Below are 24,294 nucleotides of genomic sequence, written 5' to 3' on the forward strand. Positions count from 1 at the left end.
TTTTCTTTTCTTTTTGGGTCATACCCGGCGATGCTCAGGGGTTACTCCTGGCTCTGCACTCAGGAATCACTCCTGGCGGTGCTTGAGGGACCGTATGGGATGCTGGGAATCGAACCCGGGTCGGCCCCATGCAAGGCAAACACCCTACCTGCTGTGCTATTGCTCTAGCCCCTAACCATGGTTCTTGTAACACTATGATCATGTTGGTTATTATTTTCTTTTTTTAAGTTCATCTACTATTTTCTTTTCTCTTTAAGCTTTTTTATTGAACCACCGTGAGACACAGTTACAAAGCTTTCATGTTTGATATTCAGCTATACAATGATCCACCACCCATCCCTCCACCAGTGTGATTTTATTTTCTTTCAGATTATCATATTTAATTGAAGGTAGATAAACACCTATTTTACCAAGCTGATTTTTAGACCTGTGTTTTTCAGTGTGGTGCCTACTAGTTGTTTGTAGTTACTGAGTACTCCAACTAGGCTAGATTCATTTAATATGTACCCAAAGCATAAAATACTGGTGTTTAAAGCCATAATATAAAAATATAAAATATTTCAGTGATATAAAAAATACTGGTGATTCATTGAGGATAACGTTTGAAAATATTAATATGGCTAGTCACGGTCACGGTCCTCCCGTTGTTCATCGATTTGCTCGAGCGGGCCCAGTAACATCTCCATTGGAGACTTTGTTGGTACTGTGTTTGGCATATGGAATACATCATAGGGAGCTTTCCAGTCTTTGCCGTGCAGGCGAGATACTCTCAGTAGCTTGCCAGGCTCTCTGAGAGGGGTGGAGGAATCGAACTCGGGTCGGCCATGTTGGCTGTGTGCAAGACAAACGCCGTACCCGCTGTGCTATTGCTCCAGCCCATGATATTACATAAACTTAAATTATTTTTTCTCTGCATTGCCTAATAAAAAAATTTTGTGTGGGGGGGGGGGGCAGGGGCCACTTCTGGCAGTACTCAAGACTTATTCCTCGCCCTGTGCTCAGAAGCTTGGTGGGGCTCGGGAGCCATATGGCACGCTGGGGATTGAACCTGGGTTGGTTGCTTGCACGGCAGGCTACAACCCACTGTATTATCACTCTGCCCCCAGCCTAATAACATTTTGAGGGAGGAGTGTTTTAGAAGGTATTGGAGGTGCTGGCGAGAGAGTATAGGGGTAAGGAATTTTTCTTGCACAGCACTGACCTTGGTTTGATCCCAGGCACTGTGTGATCCCCTGAGAACCACCAGAAGTGTGATGTCAGCCTCGCTCTTAACCAGTATTAATTTTTTTTTTTAAATCTACTTTTTTTTAAAAAAAGAGATGAGGCTCTCAGGTGGTGTGTAAGAGATACCTGGGGGCCCCTCCTGATAATTCTTGGCCAGGTGGGCTAGTGGTTTGGTGTGAGGGCCCACATTGAACCATGTGGGTTGTTCCTGCTCAGGCTGTGGGGTGCCAGGTACGCCTGGGCTACTAGGCTGCATCCAGAAATGCCTGTGAGTGTGGGGTGCTGGGGGTCAAACCAGGATCAGAAACATACAAGCGTGATCCTTACCCCCCTAATTTTTCTTTCCACTTTTTTTAAATTAGTTTTTTAGCTTCCAAAGAAGAGCTCAGGAGTTCTGGGATCCCCAACTGGGTCATCGATACAAAAGTCCCCAAATGTAATGCTTGTCGCCTCCTCTCTAGGGGACAGGTAACTGCCAGCTGTTCTGCAATCATAGGTGTCTAAGCTGTCCTAAATGTGTACATTAGCAGCCATTTCTGCTGCTATTTCCCTCCATGTCTTAATACTTTAAAGATTTATGTTTGTGGTTATATTTATATTTACTCTTGGTCCGTTAAAAAAAAGATTTGTATTGTGTGTAATGAAATGCCTTTTGTTTGGTTTGGGGCCATACCTGGCAGTGTTTGGGGGGCTACTCCTGCCTCAGTGCTTGGAGATAGTTGGGAACCGTGTGGTGTTTGATGTCGAAACTGGGCCTCTGTGTGACATCATGCACACCAACCTTTAAACTGTCTCCCTGACTTGCAGTGAATGCTTTTGTAGGGATAGGTCTTGATTGTTTAAAAGCAAGTGGCATGTAACGCAGATCCAGGTTTTATTTTTCTAAGGAGATGGTTTTTGGGCCACACCCAGTGGTGCTCAGGGGCTACTCTTGGCTCTGTGTTTTGGAGTCTCTTGTGGATGCTATGGGGGCTTTATATAGTGTTGGGAATTGAACTGGGATCATACATACATATACATATATATGTATGTGTACATATATATTATAAATATATAGCAAGTACCTTAATACTATCTTTTCGACTCCAGAACCAGGTAGTCATCCCGTGTCTGGCCTCCCCCCCCCACACACACACACCCAGCAGTGCTCAGGGATCACTCCTGGCAGGACTTGGCGGACCAAGTGAGCTGTCAGGGATTGAACTCAGGTTAGCTGTTCGCAAGACAAGTGCTCGACTCACTATATTACCTCTCTAGCTCCAGAGCTGATTAGTTTTTAAGTGAACGACTGATTATTGGGAAACTCTTATTTAAAGGAAGATGTTGACTCAAAATAATTCATGATGTCATGTCTTACACATATTAACAAAAATGACTTGTTAGGCATTTGAAAATAAATTACGTACTGAAGAACTATTTTTAAAATTCTCATCCATTCAGTCTATAATGCATACCTAGGTATTGAAAATTATATGAAAGCACATTTATAGGTAGAGTATATAAGAAAAGAAAGGTTGGGTTAGCAAGATTCAGTATTTTTTTAATTATTGAAATTGATAGTGTTCTGCCAATCCTATTCAGGATGACTCGAGTGAACAGCTTGTAGATGACAGACAATAGGCAGATCGGGCGATAGTTGCCAATGTCATGGATGTCTCCCTTCTTGAACAGTAGTACGGTCCTGCTGGTTTTCCATTGGGACGGAACCTTGCATTCAGACAGGTAGCGAGTGAAGAGCCGAGCCAGTGTATTAATGAGTACTGACGGCAGGTTCTTCAGGTGTTCAGGTCTGACCTTGTCTGGGCCGGGTGCTGTTTGCTTCTTTACTGACGAAATGGCGTGTCGGATTTCGGAAGGGAGAACGTTAGGAACGACATACCCATCCTGTGGGTTCCGCAAAGGATTCAGCACCATCGACCATATCCACACGGTAACCAAGCTCATTGAGGTTTCTCGGGAGTTCAAGATGCCGCTCTGCTTAACATTCATTGATTTAAAGAAGGCCTTTGATTCTGTTGAGACGGAAGCGGTCATTGAAGCCCTAGCCAATCAGGGCATTCAAGCCCAATACATCAGGATCCTCCGTGAGCTGTATTGCGGATTCACTACCAGGATCTCACCATTCTACAAAGAAGTGATCGTTGATGTCAAGAGAGGGGTGCGGCAGGGTGATACCATTTCACCGAAACTCTTCAGTGCCACCCTCGAGAACATCATGCGACGACTGGAATGGGAAGGAATGGGAGTGAAGATAGATGGTCGGCAACTACACCACCTCTGCTTTGCTGATGACATTGTTTTAATAACACCAAACATCAGCCAAGCGGCACAAATGCTGGCCGACTTTGACCGTGAGTGTGGAAAGGTAGGACTACAGCTGAATCTTAACGAAGACAATGTTTATGAGAAACAGCCTTGTTCCTGACGCCCCATTCGCTCTCAATGGAACGACCATCTCCGAATGCAACAGCTATGTGTACCTAGGTCGAGAGGTCAACATGACAAATGACCTGGCACCCGAGCTGCGCAGGAGGAAGAGAGCGGCTTGGAACGCCTTCAAGAACGTCGAAGAAATAGCTAAGAGGACGAAGAACCTCCGGCTCCGGGCACATCTCTTTGATTCCACTGTTCTTCCTGCATTAACATATGCCTCAGAGACCTGGGCCCTACGCAAACAAGATGAGAACGCCATTCAGGTCTCCCAAAGAAGAATAGAAAGAGCTATGCTTGGAATAACACGTTTCACTCAAATGAGAGAACGAATCCGGAGTTCTGACATCCGTCGACGATCAAGGATCAGGGACGCTGTCTCATATGCCAAGGTGTCGAAAATCAGATGGGCTGGTCACGTAATGAGATTTAAAGACGACCGTTGGACTAGAGCTGTTACTGATTGGATTCCACGGGATGTCAAGAGACCGCGTGGCCGCCCACCTACCAGATGGTCAGACTTCTTTGTCAAGATCATGAACGATCGGTTTGAGGCCCTCCATGTTCCCGGAGCGAAGAGATGCCATTGGGCTACACTAGCACGCGACAGGGACAAATGGAGACGTTACTGGCGCCCGCTCGAGCAAATCGACGACTAACGGGAAGTTAAGTGATTAAGTGAAGTGAAATTGATAGGAAATAGATTTCTGTTGTTTTTGTGTTATACCTGGTGGTCTGTGTGTTGTGTGTGACTCCTGTCTTTTGCTCATAGAACCTTTTGATTCTGGGGATTGAACCAGGGTGCTCTAATGCGAAGCATGAACTCCAGTCCTTTGGATTATGTCTCTAACCCCAGGAAATAGATTTTATAAGCAAGGATAATTAGCTGGAAGAAATAGGTAGAAAAAGAATACAGACAATATAGATAATAGGAATTGTGGGAAACAGAAAGAAAAACTCACTGAAACTTGCTTTCTTAAATGCTCATTGATTTTGTCAGAAAAATAGACAGGTTTTGTGATTGATTTTTAAAATTTTGAAACTTGTCTATTTCTGAATCTTAACTTTTTTTGTTCTTCCTAAGCTTTGAGGAGATCTGATTTTTGTTAATGGTGTAGAACTTAGGTTTGAATTCATCCATGAGAATAATTTCTGGAACAAAATATTATAGTAAAAAAAATTCTGTTCTGTTCATGTTTATATGAACTGTTCTTTTTTATTGTTGAATTGTATTCCATGCTGCAGATTTATCATAGTTTGTTTAACCTGTTGATGGCTATATTGGTTGTTCTAGTTTTGGGTCTTTTACTGATAAAGCAGTTGTGAATATTTGTAAGGTAAAGGTAAAGGCCCTCCCGTTGATCATCGATTTGCTCGAGCGGGCCCAGTAACGTCTTCATTGGAGACTTTGTTGTTACTGTGTTTGGTATATCGAATACTCTCGGTAGCTTGCCGGGCTCTCCGAGAGGGGCGGAGGAATCGAACTCGGGTCGGCCATGTTGGCTGCGTGCAAGGCAAACGCCCTACCCGCTGTGCTATCGCTCCAGCCCGTGAATATTTGTATACAGATTTTTATTTTAAAGCTTTTTTGTCACACCCAGTGATGCTCAGGGGTTACTCTTGGTTCTGCACTCAGGAATCACTTCGTGGGACCATATGGGATACCAGGGTTCAAATTCAAGTCAGGTGTTTGCAAGACAAGCACCTTACTTTCTATACTATATCTCTGCAGCTCCTGTGTACAGATTTTTGTGTGAACTTTTTATTTCTCTAGGATAAATGTCTGGGAACACATTGCTGGATCATCATATAAGGTTATATTAATTTTATTAGTTTGATTTTGGGAGACATACCTGGCAGTGGTCAGGGCTACTGTTGGCGTGGTGCTGCAGAGTCAATCCTAGCAGTGCTTTGGGTTCATGCAGTGCTGGGGGTTGAATGTGGGTCTGTTGCATGCAGAAAGCATTTGCACTATTTCCCAGAGCTTGGCTCACAGCCTAGAGCATATTGAGTGTAAAGCAAAACAACCCAAACTATATACAACTTAGGGCCAGCAAGGTAGCTCAGTGGTCTGGTGTTTGATCTCCAGCACCACGTGGTTCCCTGGACCCCACTAGGATGTTCCTCCAGGCACTGAGCCAGGAGAAGCCTTCAGCACTGCCAGATGTGCCCCACCCCCACAAAATAAATCATAAAGCTGTTGTCTATTAGTGCTGTATGATTATTTAGTCCCATATAGCTTTATGAGTTTCTCTGCTTTCTTATCAGATTGGGTGTTGTCCGGTTATTTACTTCATTGTACTTTTAATTTGTATTCCCTAGTTGTTTAAAGTGTAGAACAGGTTTTCATGTGCTTAACGTCTATTCATACATGCTCAGTAAAATATAGTTGTCCTTGATCCATTTTCTTTTCTTCAGTTTGTTTTTGTTTTTGGGTCTCTCCCAGCAATGTTCTGGGCCTACTCTGGCTCTACACTCAGGGATCACTCCTGGCAGGGCTTGTGGGACCATATGGGATACCAGGGAACAAACCTGGTTTGGCCATTGCAAGGCAAGTGCCTTACCCGGTGTACTATTTTGCTTTGGTCTCCCTTCATCCATTTTCTAATTGAACTTTGTTGTTTTGAAACATATTATCTATATACAGATGTTTGTCAAATATGTGGTTTTCTTCTCTGTAGCTTTTTATTTTCTTTATGGAGTTATTGAGGAACAGGAAGTCTTTAATTTTGATGAGGTCCAAATTGTTTTTCATATATGTATGTGTATATTTGTGTATAAATAGACTGTGTGTGTCTAAGTTGTGTGTTATGCCCAAGTATTTATCTAATTACTTGAGATTTTCCTTTACATTTTTTCTATAGGCGGATATGTAAGGTTTTATAGTTTTACATTTTACATAAAAATGTGCCTGGTTCATTTTGTGCTAAGACACTTGGTTAGATTGTAATTTTGTATCTTTAATCTTATGGAACTCATTTATTAGTTTTAGTGCGTTTTTTTTTCCCTTTGTAGAGCCTTTGGGATATTTCCCCATTTAGTTTCAGTCTTTTCACTTTGATTTTTCTTTTCTTAGCTTATTTTCTAAGTAGAGCTTCAATAACTATTGAGTTATACTGGTGAGCGCAGTCAACCTTATCTGGTACTTTGTGGAGCTAAGGGGAAAAACGCTAAGTGTATTATTAGCTGTAGATTAAAAAAAATAATAAGTGTTCTTTACCAAGCTGAGAAAGTGCCCCTCTACTTCTATCATCTTGGGTTTTTATTGTGAATTTCATTAAATGTTTTCTGTTCACTATATGATAATTTTTTGGATAAAGGTAGATCATATTAGTGGATTTTTCAAATGTTGAACTAGAACTCCATACCTGGAATGAATCCTAGTAATCCTTTGATACTGGGTTTTATTTATTAATTTGTGTGTGTGTGTGTGTGTGTGTGAGAGAGAGAAGAGAGAGAGAGAGAGAGAGAGAGAGAGAGAGAGAGAGAGAGAGAGAGAGAGAGAATTTGGTTAACCCCACTGTGCTCAGGGTTTACTCCTGCTCTCCATTTAGGGATCACTCCTGGCCAGGCCTTCATTGGGAACCTTATGTAGCACTGGGGATTCAACTCCGGTAAGCTGTGTGCAAGGCAAGCACCTTATCTGCTTACCGTCTCTTCAGCCAATTTGTTAATGCACAGTTTTGGAGGTAATGATCTGATTTTTTTTTGTGTCATACCTGCCGATGCACAGGGGTTACTCCTGGCTCTGCACTTAGGAACTACCCATGGCGGTGCTCAGGGGACCATATGGGATGCTGGGAATTGAACCTGGGTCGGCCGCGTGCAAGGCAAATGCCCTACCTGCTGTGCTATCGCTCCAGCCCCCAATGATCTAAAATTTTTGCTTTGGTATTGTGTTTGGTTTTGATGACAGTATTACTGACCTTATAAAATGTCTTAGGAAATGGTCTTTCTTTTTGTATGAGAGAGTAAGTTTAGGATTAATTCTTAAAATTTGGTCAGGGGGCTTTCTGCAGTGTCAGGGTCCTATATTTACCCCTGTAATACTTGGTCAGGGCTACTCGTTAAGGCCTGGTGATGCAGTAGGGACCGCTAGGGTTCTGCTGATGCTTAGCGGTCATCAGGATATAGCGAGTAGTGTGGGGCCTTGTGGGTTAAAGCATATGGTGCTGGGGATTGAATGTGGGATCTTGAGCACAACAGGCATGTGCTCTAGCCCTTTGAATGGTCTCTGCGGCCCAGTTCTTAATATTTTATGCAGTGTCCTCCAGTGAAACCACCTGGGTCTGGGCATTTTTTTGTCCTGATATTTTTAACTATGAATTCAGTTCGTTTAATACAGTGGACTGTTAAGGTTATTTGTTCTATCTTGATTGATTTTTGTGATTTCTTTTAAAGAATCAGTCCATTTTTTTCAAGTTCTAGAACTTCCAAGTATAAAATGTTTTATTTCCTTATTGTCCTTTAGTGGCTATAGGGTCTGTACTGTCAAATCCCCTATTTCATTCTGATATTTGTGATTCCTTCTAGATGTCCTTTTAGAGCAGAGTGCCGCCTCCCCAGTTATTTGGTCTACTGTTTGCTTTACAGGAAAAAAATTACCCAGTGCTTCCCAGTTTATCCAAGCTTACTGCAAAGCCTCTCCCCGTCCCCTCCCAAACGGGTCCTTTGCCTTCCAGGGGTTGGTATTGCCCACTTGGGAAACACTGTTCTAGGGTTTTACCATTTCGGTTTAAAATTATTTTTAATTTGTATTAAAATTTTTTGTTTTGACTGGGTGACTTTTTGGGGGGGGGGTTATTTTTTTTGTTTTTTTTTTGGGGGGGTTACCCCTTGCTGTATTTTGGACATATTCCTGGCTCTCTGCTCAGGGGTGACTTTTGGTTGTCCTTGGGTTCTCATATATGGTCCCCCACTGTACTATCCCCCCTCATTAAAAAAATGTGTTGTTTCTCCCACTCTCTGGTCAGTTGCTTTTCTGCTTCTAGAAACTTTTTGTTGTTTTGTTTGGGGCTACACCTTTCCACACTCGGTGCTTATACCTTGGTCTGTGCTAAGAGATCTTGCTTGGCAGTGCTTGTGGGACCTGCTGAGGGTCAAACTTTGGTTGGCCATACAAGGCAAGCACCTTATGCCTTATACGATCACTCTAGCCCCAGTTGCCTTTAATTTTATTGCAGTCTTCTCTATTTCCTTCCTTTTGCTTGATTTAAACTTATTCTCCTTTTCCAGTTTCTTGAGGCAGGAGAATATTATTGATTTGAAACCATCTTTTTCATGTAAGCACGTAGTGCTGTAAAGTTTTCTCTGGTCTCTGATTTGGGTGCATTCCATAAATTTTGATATGTTGTATTTTCTCTTCCACCAGTGTATTGAGACTTTTTCTTTGATCTATAGGTGATTCAATATCTTGTTAATTTTCCATTTTATCTTTCCAATGTTTATTTCTACTTGAGTTCCACGATAGAGCTTCTCTGAATGATTTTGATTACTTGAAATTTGTTGCAGTTTGGCTTATTTTCCTAGATTTTGTTTATTGGGATCATAGTTTCATAAAGAGAATGCATTGTCTTACTTTTTCCACTCTGTTGCTTACTGTCTCTTCTGTTTAACTCTTTCTTTACTCCTACTCTTTCCTAGATATATGGGTCACGTTCCTGTTGGGTTGTATAATATTGATCCTTATTTTCTATTATCATTTCTATTTGTATCCTTTAGAATTCATTATTTATTTCCTGTAAGTTCTTTATTTCCATGTCCCACATCTCATTTGGCATATGTAGATTTTTCTTGTGTGTTTGCGAATCAAGAATTTTTCACACACACAAAAAAAGTAAAGAAAGGTAGCTTTTATTGTATGAAACTTACTTAGATACTAAAGGAGAGAAAATGTGGACATATGTGTTCAAGAGAGAACAACGGCTTCTCCAGAGTAAAAAATGCAAGCAAGGAAAGATAGAGACAAACAAGTGAGATATGTTTTCAAGGAAGAACAAGGGCTTGTAGAGCAAGAGAGCAGGATAGTTTTTACCGGAACTTGTTTAGAAAAATGTGAGAGGAATGAACGAGAGAAGTGTGTGTTCAAGAGAGAACACAGACTTCTGCAGAGTGGAAATAGGCAAGCAGTGAAACAGAGACAAGCAAACAAGATATGTGTTTAAGAGAGAACACAGCTTGAAGAGTAAACTTGACATCTAGTTTCAAATAAAATTCGCTTACTCTATTCTAAATAGTCACTAGTTTTTATGATGGCATTGTAATCCATACTTAAAGTGGTGACAGATTGCCCTTCAAATATAATCACTCCCAGGTTGACTATGGCAATATATGTTATGTTATTCTTTCAAAAATCTCCTACGAAGTATGACTCTCTGGATAACTTAGAGGGAGTTACAAAAAAACTTCTAACTGGTGTGTATTAAATAGGAGGAAATTCATGTCTCTAAGTGGTGTCATGGGACACACAGTTAACACCACTGCAGTGGTTTAATAGTATGACGTCAGACAGCAGATGCTTAATGTTGAAGTGTTACAGGGGTTCAGAAAAGTAATGATCAGAGAGTGGGCAGAATTAATTTCCGTGGTCTTATGAAAAGATGATAATGAGTGATAGGTGGAGTGCAAAAATTGAAATGCATATGGAAACACTGTTTAAGAGTACTACTCTTAGTAGTACTATAAACACAAAAAGAATATGGAAGAAGAATGAGAAGAACATTTTGAGAGGGAGTAGAATAATGCACAGTAGACAGTGGAGAAAAAGTTTAGGCACAGAAAATAAGTGAAATTGAGGCAGGATGCAGGAGATGATTTAACGGTTCTTAATCTGAAGATGACTGGAACATTAAGATATTCAGCACTGACAAAATCTGGAATCTTGTTAGAAATATAAAATTACAGACTTGCCTCAGGACTACAAATTCTGCATGTCTATTTGTATATGCATTTAGTTTTGTTTTTTGTATAATTTTGGGCCACATCTAGCCGTGCTCAGGACTGACTCCTAGCTCTGCATTCAGAGATGGTTCCCGGAGACTCCAGGGACCTTATGGAGTGCCAGGGATCAAATCCCAGTCAGCCTCATGCAAGGCAAGTAAGTGTCTTACCCACTGTACTATGTCTTTCATCCCTGTATATGCATTTCCAACTAGAGCTCAAGTATGAGTGAGTTTGATAAACACTAGTTTAATAAACTGCAAATTGAATTTGAGTGAAGACTGATTTCATTTAGACCCTAAGTTTGTAGTCCAGTTGAAACGGAGACTAAAGACTATGAAAGACTTATTAAGGGAATAAAATTAATAGGAGTTAGTGGCTGGGAAAATAGATCCAAGTACCTGACTGCCTGCATGTCAAGCATGGAGAGGAGCTGAGTTCAGTCAGTTCTGGCATTACGTGGTCCCCCAGGGTGTCCTAGTGGTCCCTGCACTGGTGGGTCCAAGCAGGTCCCAGCTTAGTACTGCTGGAAATGGCCCCATAACCCCCCAGAACATTGCTTGGGAGGTCCCTTTAAACAAATGAAATGAATAGAACTTAATGACAGTATTTCAGCAGTGTTTTGAGAATGAATGGGAGTGCTGAATCAAAGATGATGATCAAGTTTTGGCACTTATGTCCTGAAAACTGGGTGGGCCATTGACAAGAAGTAAAAAGCATGAAAGCCTTGGTTATTTTTTTCACTTCCATGGTCTGTGAAGTTTTGTTTACAGAAATCAGTATAATAACAACAGTAGAGGAAAATCTTGAAGGAGTAATAAAAAAGTAAATTCCTCCGAATTCTCAAGTCTTAAACAGTTACTTTAAACTTTTTTGCATATTACCTTGGTTTCTTAATCTGTGCCTTGATTATCATTGTTAGCAGTATAAAGCTATTTTGTGTGCTTTTGATTTTAATATTTTAATTTCCTATTTTAATAGAATTTGTTTAAATGATATTTCTCACTTTATTATTATTATTACTTATCCCATTTTTTAGGCTATAAGTGGCAGAGCTCAGGGTTTACTCCTGGCAGTGCTCAGGGGACCATATGCTTTGCCTGCTATACTATCATATCTCTGGGCCTGATTTTTCTCATTTTAAAACACATAACACCATCTAATATTTTAAAATGTAAGTGAAAATGAACATGATTTTTTAATTTGCCATTTTGAATCATAAAGATGAAAATGTTTGGTCCTGGGGACCAGAGATATCTGGTACAGGGGTTAAGATGCTTGCCTGACATGCAGCCAACCCCTTTCAATCCCGAACCCTGGCAGGGCATGTTCCTCTAAGCACAGAGTTGGGAGCAGTCCTGAGTATGCTGGATGTGGCCTGACCCCCCTCCCCCACTTCTCAGTTGCTTCTAGTACTTTAAGAGAAATGCAGATTGTTGCAACTCTCTGTACAAAGAATTTGGCAATAGTTATCAAAACTAAAAATTGCACATACCATACTTGATCCAGAAATTTTATTTCTAGGAATCTGTTCTGCAAGTATATTGGCTCCAGGTCAATCTATGGGCCATTTTGTCAGATTTACTGATGCTTTATATGTGTATCCAGGAAAATATTTTTCTAAGAAATATCGCCAAAATTGCCTCATTTCATGGGAGAATTAAAAAAAAAACTTAAAAAAAATTGTAGGCACTGTGATGTTGATAATGGCAGTTTTATGCATAAAACATTTCAACACTAGCCTCCACAAGTGTCAGCTTCCTTACACCATTGTCCTAATGTTTCTTGTGCTACTCCATCCCCGTCCCATCCTCTATGCTCTTCTTCCGACCTGCCATTTTGGCAATATTGATCCTTCCAGTATTGTCAGTAGATGGTTTCCCATTTCCTCAGGCACTCTTTTATTTCTTTTAGTAGTAATTTATAGATTTCTTGGGGAAAAATTGTAGATTTTTTTAAGGCACGATGTGAATGGTATTTAAAAAATTCTCTTTTCCATTATTTGCATATAGAAAAACCGTGGATTTCTGTGCATTGATTTTGTAGTCTGCTACTTGACAAGACTGTTGTTTCTGGGACTGTTTTTTTTTTTTTAATCTTTAGAGTTTTCTAGATATAGTATCATGATGTTTTTTTTGGGCTTGTGATTAAAGGCTTTATTACAAATACAAATTGAGGGAAATTCCTTCAGCCCCCATTTTATTATAGAGTTTGTTGTTGTTTTGTTGTCATATATTGATACAATCATAATTTTTATTTTTCTTTGTATTGATTATGGTATATTATGTTCATTGACTTGCCTATATTAAACCATTCTTGCATCCTGGGATAGATCCTATTTTGTTGTGGTGTTTGACCTTTTTGATGTATTGTTGGATTTGGTTGCTTAATATTTTGTTGAGAATCTCTGCATCATTGTTCATGAGGGATATAGGTCTATAGTCGTCTTTTTTTTTTTTTTTGTATTATCTGTCTGCTTTTGGTATCAGGATATTGTTTCCTTATTGAAACTGGGAAGATTTCAAGTTTCTGAAAGAGCATAAAAAAAAAAAAGAAAAAATGAGTAGGTCGGTCTTCTTTATTCACTAGTAAATCTAACCTGCCTGGACTCATTTTGGGGGAGAATTCTAATTACTTTGTCAATTTCCTTGGTAGTAATTGGCCTGTTGAGGCATTCTGTTTCCTAGTGATTCAGCCTTGGGAGGTTATAGGAGCCAAAAATGTATTCATTTCTTATTGGTTCTTAATGGTTTTCTTTCATTAATCCCTGGAGCTCTTTTAATCCCTGGAGGCTTCTAGCATGAAAGCCTGCATTCCAAGTCATTGATCTCGAGACCCTTAGTGATGAAATTTTAAAATGTGGAATTCTATTTGTATATGATATATACATTAATCTTTCATAAGATTTTGTTTAGTAGTTGCTCAGGATTATTTTGTTACATAGATAAACACTTGCAAAGGGAGTGGGGTGCTGGAAATATGAATTTCAGACTTTAAAAAATTTATTTAAATAAAATAAATTGAATTAGTAGCTCAGATGCTGGAAATACAAATCTTCGGACTGACTTAAAACAAACTTCAGCTTGTTTAGAATTTACTGCTAAATTGCATTAACAGCTTGAGAAGATTGAATCACTTTTGTTTCTTTAAGTTATTCACTTTAACTGTGTTTCTAGACACAGAATTTCTGGTTAGCCTATAATACTGTCATTGTACATTTTTCATTGTGTTGATTTTTTTTTTTTTTTGGCTTTTTGGGTCACACCTGGAGATGTTCCGGGGTTACTCCTGGCTCTGCACTCAGGAATCACTCCAGGTGGTGCTTGGGGGACCATATGGGTTGCTGGGAATCGAACCCGGGTTGGCCGTGTGCAAGGCAAACACCCTACCAGTTGTGCTATTGCTCCAGCCCCCCCTTTTTTTTTTCTTGGTTTTTGGGCCCCACTGGTGTTGCTTAGGACTCCTGGATCTCTGCTCAAGGATTTACTTCTTGCAGGGTTGGATGACTATAATGGGGTATTGGAGATCAAACCCTGGTCAGCCACGTACAAGGCAAGAACATTTCCAGTTGTATTATTTTTCTCGCCCCTATTGTGTTGATTTGCAAAAGAGGTGAACCAAACTAATGTATCAGCGGTGGAGCCATGCCTCGATATCAGTGTATTTTCTTTAGAAGAAGTAGGTATTACTATTTTCTTTTCCTTTCTTTTCCTTTCTTTTCCTTTCTTTCCTTTTTTCTTTTCTTTTCTTTTCTTTTCTTTTCTTTTCTTTTCTTTTCTTTTCTTTTCTTTTCTTTTCTTGTCACACCCAGCAATGCACAGGGGTTCCTCCTGGCTCTGCACTCAGGAATTATTCCTGGCGGTGCTCGGGGGACCATGTGGGATGCTGGGAATCAAACCTGGGTTGGCTGCGTGCAAGGCAAGCACCCTACCCACTATGCTATCACTCCAGACCCATACTATTATATTTTCTTAAGAATTCAGAATAAAATGATCTTTGTAAATACTTTATTTAAACCTCAGTTTAAGTTTCGTAGGAACATGAGTCAAAAGGGGATTGGGAATGTGTTAACATTTTTTTTTTTCTTTTTGGGTCATACCTGGCGATGCTCAGGGGTTATTCCTGGCTCATGCACTCAGGATTTACTCCTGGCGGTGCTTGGGGGATTATATGGGATACTGGGAGTTGAATACGGGTCAGCCACAGGCAAGGCAAACGCTCTACCCACTGTACTATTGCTGCAGCCCCTCTGTTAACTCTTAAGTAGAACATTTAGTTACACAATCATCTTATGTACTACAGTAATGTTTTGAATAAAAATTGGTTTAAAATAATTAAGATTGGGGCCAGAAAGTTTGTGCAGAAGACAAGGCACTTACCTTGCATATGACTACAACAGTCATGATTCTGGTTTGAATCCCTGTCGCCTCATATGGTTCCTCAGCACTGCCAGGGGTCACTTGTGACCACTGAACCAATAGTAGCCCTGATGGCTGCTGGCTGTGTGGCTGAAACCCTGAGTCCTCTCCACCCCCTAACCCACCACCCCCATAAGATTGGCTATTAGCATAGTGAAACAGAGTGTCCCTGGAAGGAAAGTCAGAGTACTATTGTCCTCTTGAAACAGAGGAGTTTTTTGTCTTTTGTCCCTTCAGGCACTTAATAGAATAAAATGATGCTTTTATTTGGACTTTGACAGTCACTATACTTGAGTCTGTCTCTGTCTACTCTGTTCATTCAGTTAAAATGTGTACCTTTTAATTATTTGCCAAATTATAAACAATATATTTTACAGGGAAGTAATTAAAAAATCTATTTGTCATTTAAGAAAAGTATTTTTATTTATATTTAATTAAAATCTATTAGTGTAGTCTCTTTTCCTAAGCGCCTTCAAATGTGGTTTTCAAACTCAGAATTTTAGTAAGAAGTTTAGAAATAATCTTTAAAACTCATTTTAAATTAAAAATTTGGTGTGGACTCTGGGGATTGAACCCAGGTCTGATGCATGCAAGGCCTACATTTTACCACTGGCTGGTTCTTACTCTAAAATAATCTTTTTAAAAAATATTATTATTATTATTATTATGATTATTGCAGTCTGGCAAACTCCCCATGGTATACCCAATATGCCAAATACTAGTAACAATGATGGGTCTCATTTTCTTAACCCTGAAAGAGCCTTGAATATGGCACTTTAAAATCTCAGGGCTAGGACGAAGGAGACATTACTGGGGCCTGCTCGAGGCATTCGATGAACAACAGGATGATCGTGATCGTGATTATTATTATTATTATTATTTGCTTTTTTGGGTCACACCCAGCAATGCTCAGGGGTTAGGATTACTCCTGGCTTTGCACTCAGGAATCACTCCTGGCGGTGCTTGGGGAGACCATATGGGATTCTGGGAATCAAACTCAGGTCAGCTGTGTGCAAGGCAAACGCCCTACCCTCTCTGCTATCACTCCAGCCCCTAAAATTTTTCTTATTTTTAAAAAATTTTTTTCCCCTTACACTTTATATAATACTTGGTTTTTCAAAGATGTTCATGATGATTTGTTACAGACATGTATCATTCCAACACCATTATACTTTTAAGTTTTGGTTATTTTTTTTGCCTTTGGGGTCACGCCCAGCCATGGTCAGGGATTACTCCTGGCTCTTTGCTCAGGCACTATTCCTGGCAGTGCTCGGGGGACCGTATGGGATGCTGGGGATTGAACCCAGTCGGCCATGTGCAAGGCAAACGCCTTACCTATCGCTCCAGCCCCAAGATAATTTTTTTTTGTTGTTTTTGCTTTTTGGGTCACACCTGGTGATGCACAGGGCTTACTCCTGGCTCTGCACTCAGGAGTTACACCTGGAGGTGCTCAGGGGACCATATGGGATGCTGGGAATCGAACCCGGGTTGGCCGAGTGCAAGGCAAACGCCCTACCCACTGTGCTATCTCTCCAGCCCCCGATGATTTTTATTTATTTATTTATTTTTTATTTTTAGTGAAACACCATGAGGTACAGTTGTAGATTTACAATTTTTTTGTGCTTGGGTTTCGATTATCCCCGATAATTTTTTAACTTAAACATGTGACTAGTTATTTTTCAGAAAGCAAGAAATAGTTAAATAAGAGGTTGAATAAATATTTTTTACTGTCCTGTTGGTGCCTTTTTTTGTTGTTTTGTTGTTATTTTGTTTTGGGGCCATATCTGGCCGGGGGTTTCTCCCAGCTCAGTAATCTTGGCCATGCTCACCTGTTGTGCCATCTTTCTGCCTTACCCTTTATGGCATTTTAAGGACACTTATTCAAACCTCCAACCCAAAGAGTTTATTAAGACCTTATTCTAATTATGTTAATCTTTTGTTTTGCTTTTAACCTGTTTTCCCTTTTCCCTCCTTTGCTACTGTTGTGATAACCTGGTATTATTGTAAACATTGGCTTATGCTTCTCATTCAGTCAGTCTTGGTGCTGGCCAGGGGTCGCAAGCTTTGGTTGCAGTACTTGCGTATGTGCTTGCTGGAGGTCATGCTCATTTAGTAGTGAATCTTGTTTTCCAGTTTACTGGGGCCTGTGGTGCTCACACACGTCAAATGAGGGTTTACACTCCTGGCTGGTGGTGTTTGTACATCTTGAGTTGTTGTGCTTGACAGGGACTGCACATTTATTTGAGGTGCCCGCATGCACCTGGTTATTGCGAAAGTGACCAGAAATTGATGTAGTCCTGGGGAATCACAGACAGATAGCAGAGCAGCCAGGGTCATGGATCATGAGTTTCAGGTATATAGCATTATATTTATACTACATCATGATCATCCACAGAGCCTGGTTTTATCCTAGCACCATTTGTCTCTGTTATATATGTATAACTCTTCTCTACCCATGCATAGAAACTGTTTGGGGGGAGAGATGTTCCCAAGCAGTGCTTGGGGGTCGGGGTTGGAGCCCTCGGTCTGCTGGGGTATGAGCCAGCTAGATTGAAGTTCAGAGCTTGAATCTGAGGATGTGGGGCTGCTCAGACCTGCTGTGGCAGCTCCCATCAGGCTACACTTGCACATGCTCTATAGGTCCTGAAACACTGGGGTTCAGATTTGGCTCTCAGCACTCAACTATCCTATTGGTGCTCTTCCCTAGACTTTTTTTTTTTAATCACTAACTATAACCCTCCTCTATTCCTAGTAGTTTACTTGTAATTTAGGCTCATTGTCTTAAGATTCAGTGTTCTAGAACTTGTATTTGAAGATTTTATTCCTTCCCTCCCTGACTTTAATGTTTTTTTTTAATTTTTAGTTTTTTTTTTTGGGGGGGAGGGAGGGTACATCCAGTGGTGCTCAGGGGTCACTCCTTGCTTTGTGCTCAGGAGTTACTCCTGGCAGTGCTCGGGGGACCACATGGATGCCAGGGATTGAACCCAGGTCGCCCTGGTGCCATGCAAGCAAGCACCTTACCATACTCTGTACTAGCCCCTCTGTCACTTTTTTTTTTTAAAGGGAGGGAATATTTTATTTTTCCCCAAATCTTCACCACTGGCCTAATAGTGGAACCAAATTCCAGCAGAGTAAAGTAGGTGTCAATGTCAGGGCTCCAATCAGGAATGGATTGATAGAGATTTAATGTATGGCTTTAAAAAATGGAATAATCTGATAAATAATTCACATTACTGAAATGCACGAATCTTATATAAGCGTTCAATTAAATTTTGACACATGCCACCTGTGTAACTTTCTTAAGATACTTAACATTCCAGTCACCCCACAAAATTCACTCATATACTTGCCTACTTAGAGTACCTGTCCCCAGAGCCATTCTGTTCTGATTTGTTTTCAGAGCTTAGTTTTGGCTGTTAATAGAATGTTTTATAAAAGGAATTTGATGATTGACATCTACTTAGCATATCAGCAGTTCCTTTTTATTGCTGAGTAATATTGTATCTCAATTATTTGTAAATTGGAAGAGCCTGTGTAAGTCGAGTAAAGGTCGTTACCTATACAGTGCATTTATTAATTATTAATTTTTCTTCACTGAATAAAAACAACAACAACAGCAGCAGCAGCAGTGGCTGATATTATTTCTGATTCATTCTAGGTGCCTAAAAAGATTTGCTGTTTTGAAATTACAGTACATGAACTTCAGTTCTTTGGAAAATTCACAGATGGTGAAAGACAGAGTAAACATTACTAAAAATTGAAATGCTCAGTACTAGAAATGGAAATGTATTTAAGGGAGGAGTACGAGTTTGGTCTAAACATCTAGTCTGCTAGCTGCTTTTAAAAAATTGAACATATTTTTTGTCACTTATCCTTTAGTAAATTATTTAAATATGTCCTAACCAAAGATTTTTTTTTATAGAGCTTGTAATTTTATTTTATTTATTTACTTATTTTTTCTTTTTGGGTTACACCTGGCGATGCTCAGGAGTTACTCCTGGCTCTGCACTCAGGAATTACTCCTGGTGGTGCTTGGGGACCATGGGATGCTGGGAATTGAACCTGGGTTCATTGCATGCAAGGCAAATGCCTTACCTGCTGTGCTATCGCTCCAGCCCCGAATTTTTTTTTCTTACAGTAATATGACTTGAAATTTTTTTCCTTAATATTTTGGGACCTTCCTGGGGGAATCTGGTGATCAGGCAGATACTTGCTGGTGGTTCAGTACTAGGGCCCAAGAGTACAGGGCTGTTCAGGCCCTGCAGTACCCAGGGATGCCAGGGAGGGCACCCACCCGGTGATGCTTGGAAGCCTCTAAGGCACTCTGCAAGAATCATGAGGACACGTAGTGCTGGGGATTGAACTTGTGTCAGCTGTGCACTGTACTGTGTACTTTCCTTACACATTTCATGTGTGCTTTGGTCCTCAGGCACACAGCTTGGGTGTATGTGGCCTCTGAGTGTTGCTCGGGGCTATACCTCCCCCACACCCCCTCTAGCCCCCAAGTCCTTGTGTTTAATTGTAAGACTTAATACTGAATTTAAAAATAACTACACCTCAAAAGTTTACATTTTTAGAATTTTAGGGCTAGAAGAGACTTCAGAAATTTTGTTTATGTAATCTCTTAATTTTTTTACCTCAAGTGCACAGAAAGATGATACAGAAATAAAGCTTTTTGAAACGGATTTTGTAGTGTTACTGCTCTTTTAGAATTTGTCCAGCAGTTTTATCCATTGTTTCTGAAAAGTCCACACAAAAAATAAACAGAAACCCCCCTGTTTTTGTAAGAACCTGAACTGTAGTCTAGATCTTCTACTTTTTTTGGGGGGGGGGGGTCATAATCCTTACTGTGGGTCTGGTTGAAATAAATTGTAGGAAATATATATTTTTTAAATACTAAAATAACTGGGCTGGAGCGATAGCACAGCGGTAGGGTGTTTGCCTTGCAAGCTGCCTGCCTGGCCAAACCCGGTTCGATTCCTGCGCCCCTCTTGGAGAGCCCAGCAAGCTACCGAGAGTATTTTGCCCGCAGGGCAAAGCCTGGCAAGCTACCCCTGATGTATTCGATATGCCAAACACAGTAACAACAAGTCTCAAAATGGAGACATTACTAGGCCCGCTTGAACAAATCAATGACTAAAATAACTAAAAATTGAACTCACTATATAAGACTGTCCAATGAAGCATGATGTCTGGCACATAGAATTTAGAAATCTAGGATAACCTTTCTCCTTCAGCAGTCTATGTAAATATTCTCTAAATTGGAGGTCAGCAAACTATAACATGCAGATCACATCCTGTGTATAGTTTATGTAATGATCCATGAGCTTGTTAGATCTTTTCTATTGTTAAAAGGTTATAAGAAGAAAAAACAGAATTATGCAACCAGGGTTGTATGTGGGATTCCAAAAAATTTCGTCAGTCTCTGATGAACAAATCAGAGAAAACTCTAAATGGTCACATTTCAGGCCATATAGATTTAGATTTATAGTAACAATGATATTTTGTTTTTATTTTATTATTTTTACATTTCTGGCCATTTAGATTAATGGTAAAAATAATATGAATGAATAAAATGAATACAGATGGAATATATGTTACTACATTTTTTTTTTTTTAGATATACAATGTTTTTATTTCCATCATTAGGTTTGATCTATCCTGGGAACACTGTTTACATATAGAGTTGATGATACTATCCTTGTATAAAACATCTTAAAAATTACTACATTTTAGTAACATAATTAGGGCACTCACTGAATTACAGAACATTTCTGTAATAGAAAATTACGTGCTGTGAGTCATCATTCATGCTTTATGCAGAGACATTAATTGCATTTCAAGAATGTTGTGTAGAGTGATCCTTTAACAAAAGGCATATACACAAGTGCATATATAATGTGTAATTGATGTTTATGCAGGTGTCAAACTGTATACTAAATACAATTGGATAGCAAGCTTTTTTTTACCCAAATTGTTGCTTTTTAGTGGGGGGAGTAATTTCTATAGTGAAATTAATGATCGACTTTTGATAATTGAAGAGAGAGAGAGAGAGAGAGAGAGGGGGGTTCCTGCCTCTATGGCACTGGGGGGAGGGGACCGAAAGGGAAACTGGGGACATTGTTGGTGGGAAATGTTCACTTGTGAAGGGAAGGGTGATCCCAATCATAAACAGCTTTGTAACTGTATCTCAGCATGATTCAATAATTAAAAAAAAAATCCCCTTTCCCTTTGTTGGTGTGGTGTCACTTCGAGAGATTTGTGACTTTAGAACATAACATTTAGCTTAAAATGCATGTCTTCCTTTTTCCCCCACTTCAGTTCCCTTTCCTCATTTACTCTTTTCTTTTTCACAGCACATTATTGAAGGATAATTTATATAAAGTAACTTGTTGACCTTTTACTTGTTTATAGTACACTTGTCAGCACTACTTAGATAAGATACTAGAACATTTTCATCACACCAGCATTTCTTGTGCTCTTGTTTATACTAAGAAACAGCCATTCTAATTTTCTCTCAGCTTTGCCTGTTCTCAAACTTTATAACTCTCAAATTTTTGAGATTCATAAAAAGTTACTCGTATGTTTAGTTTCTGTTGTGCGGTAGTATTCCATTGTACAGATAATAACAATTTACCCATCCTGCTGTTGATGGACATTTGAGTTATTTTCTTTTTTGTGGAGAGGGACTCATAAGTATTCTTGCACAGATCTTTTTGTACGCATATATATTGCTTTCGCTTTGATATATACTTAGGAATTTCTGGGTGGTCTGTTGTTCAATTTTATTGCAAATTGTTAATTTCCTAAAGTAGTAATACCATTTTATACGCTCATCTGTGTGGGTTTTTTTTTTTTTTTGGTTTGTTTTTTGGTGGTGGGTTTCCCATCCAGTGTTGCCTTCCAGGGGTTATTCCAGGCTGTTGGTCAGGGGTTGCTCCAGGCTGTTGCTGGGAAGGAGTCATGGGGCCTTTTGCATGCAAAGCTATCTGCCCAGCCTCAAATATGGCAGTACCTGTTTGCTGTACTACCTTTCCAGCTCCTGGAAAGGGGCTGTACAGTTTGGGATTGTACTTAAGGAGTGCCTCTTGGGCACAGAGTGGATAATGCGTATATATGATATAAACTATGTACAGGGCATAAGGAAAAAAATAAACCTATGTCACTTGATCACTTGACATCCCGTTATTCATCGATTTGTTCGAGGGGGCGCCAGCAACGTCTCCATTCATCCCTGTAGCATGCTAATGTAGCCCAATGGGAAGGAACATGAAGCACCTCAAATCGATCGTTCAGGCTCTTGACGAATAAGTCTGACCATCTCATAGGTGGGCGGCCACGTGATCTTTTGACATCCCGTGGAATCCAGTCGATAATAGTTCTAGTCCAGCGGTCATCTCCAAATCTTATTACGTGTCCAGCCCATCTGATTTTTGACACTTTGGCAAATGAGACAGCGTCCCTGATTCTTGACCGTCGACGAAGGTCAGAACTTCGGATTCTTTCTCTCATTTGAGTGAAGTGTGATACTCCAAGCATAGCTCTTTCGATTCTTCTTTGGGAGACCTGTGTCACAAGATAAAATCCCCCTCCCCCCCCCCCCCCCCCATTTTGCACCACACCCAGCAATGCACAGGTGTTACTCCTGGCTCTGCACTCAGGAATCACTCCTGGCGGTGCTCACGGGACCGTATGGAATGCTGGGAATTGAACCAGGGTCAGCCTTGTGCAAGGCAAATGCCCTACCCTCTGTGCTATCACTCCATCCCCAAGATAAATTTGTTTAAAAATTAGTTATGCAGGGAGTTTTTGACATCCAGCTATCTGTGGTTGCCAATTGTCTTATGAACATCTGAATGATATGCTTTGTTTCACGAATCAGTCGTTTGAAGGAAGAAAGGTGTTGTGTCTGTTGAACTAAAACACTTGAGGACAAACTTTTTACTACTTCAGAATTTGTGTATCACTGGAGCGATAGCACAGCAGGTAGGGCGTCTGCCTTGTATGCAGCCAACATGGCCGACCCGAGTTCGATTCTTCCACCCCTCTCGGAGAGCCCGGCAAGCTCCCCGTGACGTATTCAATATGCCAAACACAGTAACAACAAAGTCTCCAATGGAGACGTTACTGGGCCCGCTCGAGCAAATCGATGATCAACGGGAGGGCCTTTACTTTACTTTTACAGAATTTGTGATTCCACACCAGGTTTACGTCTTACAGATTTCTGTAAAAAGTATCCTACTTGGGACTGAGCAATACTACAGCAGTTAGGGTGCTTGCCTTGTATGCACACGACTGGGTTTGATCCCCAGCATCTCATATGGTGTGCAAAGCCTTGCCAGGAATGATCCCTGAGTGCATAGTCAAGAGGAGTAAGCCTTGAGCACTGCTGGATGTGTCTACAACCTCCTTCAGCCCAAATAATTACACTTGTGAAAATTTTGATGTATAATTAGTTTCTATTTTATAACCTGTTCATACAGTAATAGTAATTCATAATAACATCAAAATTGTATCTATGTTTCCTTCAGAATAAATCATATATTGAGCAGCCACAAAAAGACCACAAAAGAAGTCTGATTGCTGTGCACTTTAATGGAGAAAATCTTTGGATGCAGTGGGTTAAGGGTTAAGTTGCTTCATGTTCTTACTGATTCTTGGAATTGTTAGGTTTATTGATTACAGCTGTTCTGCTGATTTATCTCTGTGTGGTTTTTGTATTTTATTTTTTAAATTTAATTACCATGATACAAAATTTGGGTTTCACTCATACAGCGTTCCAACACCTATCCCTTTACCAGTTTACATTTCCCACCACTTATGTCCCAGTTTCCTGCTCTCCACCCCACCCTGCCTTTATGGTAGATCTTTCTCTCCCCCCCCCCATATACCCCCCACTCCTGACTTTATGGCAGACACCTCTCTCTCTCCCCTCTCCCCTCTCCTCTCCCTACCCCCTGCCCCCCTTTTAGGCACTGGTTTGCAATACTTTTGCTGAAAGGTTATCCTTAAGTGTATCACTTTGATCACTCAGTTCTTGTCCAGAGTGATCATTTCCAGTTATCAATGTTAATAGTGGTCCCATCTTTGTTCTAATTGCACTCCTCACACACACCCTCTCCCCATCTTGTTGCAAACTTCCTACCATAGATTGGTCCTCCTGGCCCTTGTTTCTGTTGACTTTGGGGTAGTCTCGTTATTTTGTTATTGTTTTTAGTATATCCTGCAAATGAGTGCAATCATTCTGTGTCCCTCTCCTTCTGCTCATTTCACTCAGCATGAT

The 24,294-nt window shown here is 40.3% G+C and overlaps 1 protein-coding gene and 1 non-coding gene across 3 annotated transcripts in view; both read left to right on the forward strand.

Annotated features, from left to right (window-relative positions):
- CNOT4 (CCR4-NOT transcription complex subunit 4) overlaps positions 1–24,294 on the forward strand; it is a 144,226-nt gene that overhangs the window by 18,182 nt on the left and 101,750 nt on the right. The window lies entirely within an intron of this gene.
- Positions 19,702–19,763, forward strand: LOC130032528 (U7 small nuclear RNA). The gene has a single exon (XR_008793842.1). It is a non-coding gene; the product is annotated as a U7 small nuclear RNA (small nuclear RNA).

The sequence above is a fragment of the Sorex fumeus genome, unplaced genomic scaffold (assembly GCF_029834395.1).
Source record: "Sorex fumeus unplaced genomic scaffold, SorFum_2.1 ptg000048l, whole genome shotgun sequence".
In the NCBI taxonomy this organism is placed as follows: Eukaryota; Metazoa; Chordata; class Mammalia; order Eulipotyphla; family Soricidae; genus Sorex; species Sorex fumeus.